This window comes from Arachis stenosperma, chromosome 2 (assembly GCF_014773155.1).
Source record: "Arachis stenosperma cultivar V10309 chromosome 2, arast.V10309.gnm1.PFL2, whole genome shotgun sequence".
Classification (NCBI taxonomy): Eukaryota; Viridiplantae; Streptophyta; class Magnoliopsida; order Fabales; family Fabaceae; genus Arachis; species Arachis stenosperma.
This window is the reverse complement of record NC_080378.1, coordinates 96,263,649-96,269,641: the sequence shown is the minus strand read 5'-3', so window position 1 is coordinate 96,269,641 and position 5,993 is coordinate 96,263,649. Positions and strand designations below refer to the sequence as shown.

Genomic DNA, 5,993 nt, shown 5'->3' with positions numbered 1-5,993 from the left:
AATCATATCTTTTGATTTCTAATTTCAAAATCTTTTCAAAATCACTTGATCTCTTTTCCACTTTTAGTTTTCGAAAATCATCAATCAATTTTTCAAAATGTTTTTAAAAATCTTTTACTTTATTTTCGAAAATTTCTTCCCCTCTTCTCACATCCTTCTATTTATGGACTAACACTCCTCCTTAATACACAATTCGAACTCCATCTTTCTTGATAAGTTCGAATTCTTCTACCTCTCCCTTCTATTTTTCTTTTCCTCTGACACCTCAAGGAATCTCTATACTGTGACATAGAGGATTCCATATTTTCTTGTTCTCTTCTCTTTCATATGAGCAGGAGCAAAGACAAAAGCATTCTTGTTGAGGCTGACCTTGAACCTGAAAAGACCTTGAAGCGAAAGCTAAGAGAAGCTAAGGCACAACTCTCTGTAGAGGACCTAACAGAAATCTTCAAACAAGAAGAAGACATGGCAGCCGAAAACAACAACAATGCCAACAATGCAAGGAAGGTGCTGGGTGACTTTACTGCACCTACTCCCAACTTCTATGGGAGAAGCATCTCTATCCCTGCCATTGGAGCAAACAACTTTGAGCTTAAGCCTCAATTAGTTTCTCTAATGCAACAGAATTGCAAGTTCCATGGACTTCCATTGGAAGATCCTCATCTGTTTTTAGCTGAGTTCTTGCAAATCTGTGACACTGTCAAGACTAATGGGGTTGACCCTGAAGTCTATAGACTTATGCTATTCCCTTTTGCTGTAAGAGACAGAGCTAGGATATGGTTGGACTCACAACCTAAAGAAAGCCTGAACTCTTGGGAAAAGCTAGTCAATGCCTTCTTGGCAAGTTCTTTCCACCTCAAAAATTGAGTAAGCTTAGAGTGGAAGTCCAAACCTTTAGACAGAAGGAAGGTGAATCCTTCTATGAAGCTTGGGAAAGATACAAACAATTGATCAGAAAGTGTCCTTCTGACATGCTTTCTAAATGGAGCATCATAGGTATCTTCTATGATGGTCTGTCTGAACTGTCCAAGATGTCATTGGATAGCTCTGCTGGAGGATCTCTTCATCTAAAGAAGACGCCTGCAGAAGCTCAAGAACTCATTGAAATGGTTGCAAATAACCAATTCATGTACACTTCTGAAAGGAATCCTGTGAACAATGGGACGAATCAGAAAAGGAGTTCTTGAGATGATACTCTGAATGCCATATTGGCTCAAAAAAATATTGACTCAGCAAGTCAATATGATCTCTCAAGTCTGTCTGGAATGCAAGCTGCACCAGGCAGTACTAAGGATACTTCATCTGAAGAAGAAGCTTATGATCCTGAGAACCCTTTAATAGAAGAGGTGAATTACATGGGAGAACCCTATGAAAACACCTATAATTCTTCATGGAGAAATCATCCAAATCTCTCATGGAAGGATCAACAGAGACCTCAACAAGGTTTCAACAATAATAATGGTTGAAGAACAGGTTTAGCAATGGCAAGCCTTTTCCATCATCTTCTCAGCAACAGACAGAGAATTCTAAGTAGAGCCACTCTGACTTAGTGGTGCACGAAATTGTGATCACTACTTTTCACAACTCAAATAATCCCTAGTAATGGCCCCAAAAACTTGGTGCTCAATACCATGGCATAAACACAACTTCGCACAACTAACCAGCAAGTGCACTGGTCGTCCAAGTAATAAACCTTACGCGAGTAAGGGTCGATCCCACGGAGATTGTTGGTATGAAGCAAGCTATGGTCACCTTGTAAATCTTAGTCAGCAGACTCAAATGGTTATAGATGAAATATGAATAAAACATAAAGATAAAGATAGAGATACTTATGTATATCATTGGTGAGAGCTTCAGATAAGCGTATGAAGATGCTTTGTCCCTTCCGTCTCTCTGCTTTCCTACTGTCTTCATCCAATCCTTCTTACTCCTTTCCATGGCAAGCTGTATGCAAGGGTTTCACCGTTGTCAGTGGCTACCTCCCATCCTCTCAGTGGAAATGTTCAACGCACCCTGTCACGGCACGGCTATCCATCTGTTGGTTCTCAATCAGGCCGGAATAGAATCCAGTGATTCTTTTGCGTCTGTCACTAATGCCCCGCCTTCAGGAGTTTGAAGCTCGTCACAGTCATTCATCATTGAATCCTACTCAGAATACCACAGACAAGGTTTAGACCTTCTGGATTCTCTTGAATGCCGCCATCAATTCTAGCTTATACCACGAAGATTCCGGTTAAAGAATCCAAGAGATAAACATTCAAGCCTTGTTTGCTTGTAGAACGGGAGTGGTTGTCAGGCACGCATTCATAAGTGAGAATGATGATGAGCGTCACATAATTATCACATTCATCAAGTTCTTGAGTGCGAATGAATATCTTGGAATAAGAACAAGCTGAATTGAATAGAAGAACAATAGTAATTGCATTAATACTCGAGGTACAGCAGAGCTCCACACCTTAATCTATGGTGTGTAGAAACTCCACCGTTGAAAATACATAAGAACAAGGTCTAGGCATGGCCGAATGGCCAGCCTCCCAAAGTGATCAAAAGATCTCAAGATCAAAAGATTCCAAAGATCAGAAGATGATCTAAGATCCAAAGATGAAAATACAATAGTAAAAGGTCCTATTTATAGAGAACTAGTAGCTTAAGAATGAGTAAATGACATAAAAATCCACTTCCGGGCCCACTTGGTGTGTGCTTGGGCTGAGCATTGAAGCATTTTCGTGTAGAGACTCTTCTTGGAGTTAAACGCCAGCTTTTGTGCCAGTTTGGGCGTTTAACTCCCACTTAGGTGCCAGTTCCGGCGTTTAACGCTGGGAATTTTGAAGGTGACTTTGAACGCCGATTTGGGCCATCAAATCTTGGGTAAAGTATGGACTATCATATATTTCTGGAAAGCCCAGGATGTCTACTTTCCAACGCCATTGAGAGCGCGCCAATTGGGCCTCTGTAGCTCTAGAAAATCTACTTCGAGTGCAGGGAGGTCAGAATCCAACAGCATCTGTAGTCCTTTTCAGTCTCTGAATCAGATTTTTGCTCAGGTCCCTCAATTTCAGCCAGAAAATACCTAAAATCACAGAAAACACACAAACTCATAGTAAAGTCCAGAAAAGTGAATTTTAACTAAAAACTAATAAAAATATACTAAAAACTAACTAAATCATACTAAAAACATACTAAAAACAATGCCAAAAAGTGTACAAATTATCCCTCATCACAACACCAAACTTAAATTGTTGCTTGTCCCCAGCAACTGAAAATCAAATAAGAAAAAGAAGAGATATGCAATGAATTCCAAAAACATCTATGAAGATCAGTATTAATTAGATGAGCGGGGCTTTTAGCTTTTTGCCTCTGAATAGTTTTGGCATCTCACTTTATCCTTTGAAATTCAGAATGATTGGCTTCTTTAGGAACTCAGAATCCAGATAGTGTTATTGATTCTCCTAGTTAAGTATGATGATTCTTGAACACAGCTACTTTACGAGTCTTGGCCGTGGCCCAAAGCACTCTGTCTTCCAGTATTACCACCGGATACATACATGCCACAGACACATAATTGGGTGAAGCTTTTCAGATTGTGACTCAGCTGTGCTAAAGTCCCCAATTAGAGGTGTCCAGGGTTCTTAAGCACACTCTTTTTGCCTTGGATCACAACTTTATTTCTTTCTTTTTCTTTCTTTTTCTCTTTCTCCCTTTTTTTTTTTTTCGTTTTTTTTTGTATTCACTGCTTTTTCTTGCTTCAAGAATCATTTTTATGATTTTTCAGATCCTCAGTAACATGTCTCCTTTTTCATCATTCTTACAAGAGCCAACATTCATGAACCACAAATTCAAAAGACATATGCACTGTTTAAGCATACATTCAGAAAACAAAAGTATTGCCACCACATCAAAATAATTAATCTGTTATAAAATCTGAAATTCATGCAATTCTTCTCTTTTTCAATTAAGAACATTTGTTTTAAGAAAGGTGATGGATTCATAGGACATTCATAACTTTAAGGCATAGACACTAAGACACTAATGATCATAAGACACAAACATGGACAAACATAAGCATAAAAATTCGAAAAACAAGAAAACAAGAACAAGGAGATTAAAGAACGGGTCCACCTCAGTGATGGCGGCTTGTTCTTCCTCTTGAAGGTCTTATGGAGTGCTTGAGCTCTTCAATGTCTCTTCCTTGTCTTTGTTGCTCCTCTCTCATGATTCTTTGATCTTCTCTAATTTCATGGAGGAGGATGGAATGTTCTTGGTGCTCCACCCTTAGTTGTCCCATGTTGGAACTTAATTCTCCTAGGGAGGTGTTCAGTTGCTCCCAATAGTCTTGTGGAGGAAAGTGCATCCCTTGAGGCATCTCAGGGATCTCATGATGAGGGGTCTCTTGTTTGCTCCATCCTTTTCTTAGTGATGGGCTTATCCTCATCAATGAGGATGTCTCCTTCTATGTCCACTCCAACTGAATAACAGAGGTGACAAATAAGATGAGGAAAGGCTAACCTTGCCAAGGTAGAGGACTTGTCCGCCACCTTATAGAGTTCTTGGGCTATAACCTCATGAACTTCTACTTCTTCTCCAATCATGATGCTATGGATCATGATGGCCCGGTCTAGAGTAACTTCGCACCGGTTGCTAGTGGGAATGATTGAGCGTTGGATAAACTCCAACCATCCTCTAGCCACGGGCTTGAGGTCATGCCTTCTCAATTGAACCGGCTTCCCTCTTGAATCTCTCTTCCATTGGGCGCCCTCTTCACAAATGTCAGTGAGGACTTGGTCCAACCTTTGATCAAAGTTGACCCTTCTTGTGTAAGGATGTTCATCTCCTTGCATCATGGGCAAGTTGAATGCCATCCTTACATTTTTTGGACTAAAATCTAAGTATTTTCCCCGAACCATTGTAAGCCAATTCTTTGGGTTTGGGTTCACACTTTGATCATGGCTCTTGGTGATCCATGCATTGGCATAGAACTCTTGAACCATTAAGATTCCGACTTGTTGAATGGGATTGGTGAGAACTTCCCAACCTCTTCTTCGAATCTCATGTCGGATCTCCGGATATTCACTCTTTTTGAGTTTGAAAGGGACCTCGGGGATCACCTTCTTCAAGGCCACAACTTCATAGAAGTGGTCTTGATGCACCCTTGAGATGAATCTCTCCATCTTCCATGACTCGGAGGTGGAAGCTTTTGCCTTCCCTTTCCTCTTTCTAGAGGTTTCTCCGGCCTTGGATGCCAAATGGTTATGGAAAAACAAAAAGCAATGCTTTTACCACACCAAACTTAAAAGGTTTGCTCGTCCTCGAGCAAAAGAAGAAAGAATAGAGTAGAAGAAGAAGAAATGGAGGAGAGGGAGATGGCTTTGTGGTTCGGCCAAAAGGGGAAGAAGTAGTGTTTAGGGTGTGTGAAAATGAAGGAGTGAAGATGGGTTTATATAGGGGTGAAGAGGGGTAGGGTTCGGCCATTATGGGTGGGTTTGGGAGGGAAAGTGGTTTGAATTTAAATGGTGAGGTAGGTGGGGTTTTATGAAGGATGGATGTGAGTGGTGAAGAGAAAGATGGGATTTGATAGGTGAAGGGTTTTTGGGGAAGAGTGGTTGAGGTGATTGGTGAATGGGTGAAGAAGAGAGAGGTGGTGGGGTAGGTGGGGATCCTGTGGGGTCCACAGATTCTTAGGTGTCAAGGAAAAGTCATCCCTGCACCAAATGGCATGCAAAAATGCGTTTTGAGCTAATTCTGGCGTTAAACACCGGGCTGGTGCCCATTTCTGGCGTTTAACGCCAAGTGCTTGCCCTTTTCTGGCGTTTAACGCCAGTCTGGTGCCCCTTTCTGGCGTTAAACGCCCATAATGGTGCCAGACTGGGCGTTAAACGCCCATCTGCTAGCCTCACTGGCGTTTAAATGCCAGCAAGTTCTCCTCCATGGTGTGCTGCTTTTCTTTCTGTTTTTGCTTTTTCAATTGATTTTGTGACTTCTCATGATCATCAACC

At 41.1% G+C, this 5,993-nt stretch overlaps 1 non-coding gene across 1 annotated transcript; it reads right to left on the bottom strand.

Annotated features, from left to right (window-relative positions):
• Positions 1-869: 869 nt before the first annotated feature.
• Positions 870-977, bottom strand: LOC130964742 (small nucleolar RNA R71). Its single transcript, XR_009080818.1, has one exon. It is a non-coding gene; the product is annotated as a small nucleolar RNA R71 (small nucleolar RNA).
• Positions 978-5,993: the final 5,016 nt, after the last annotated feature.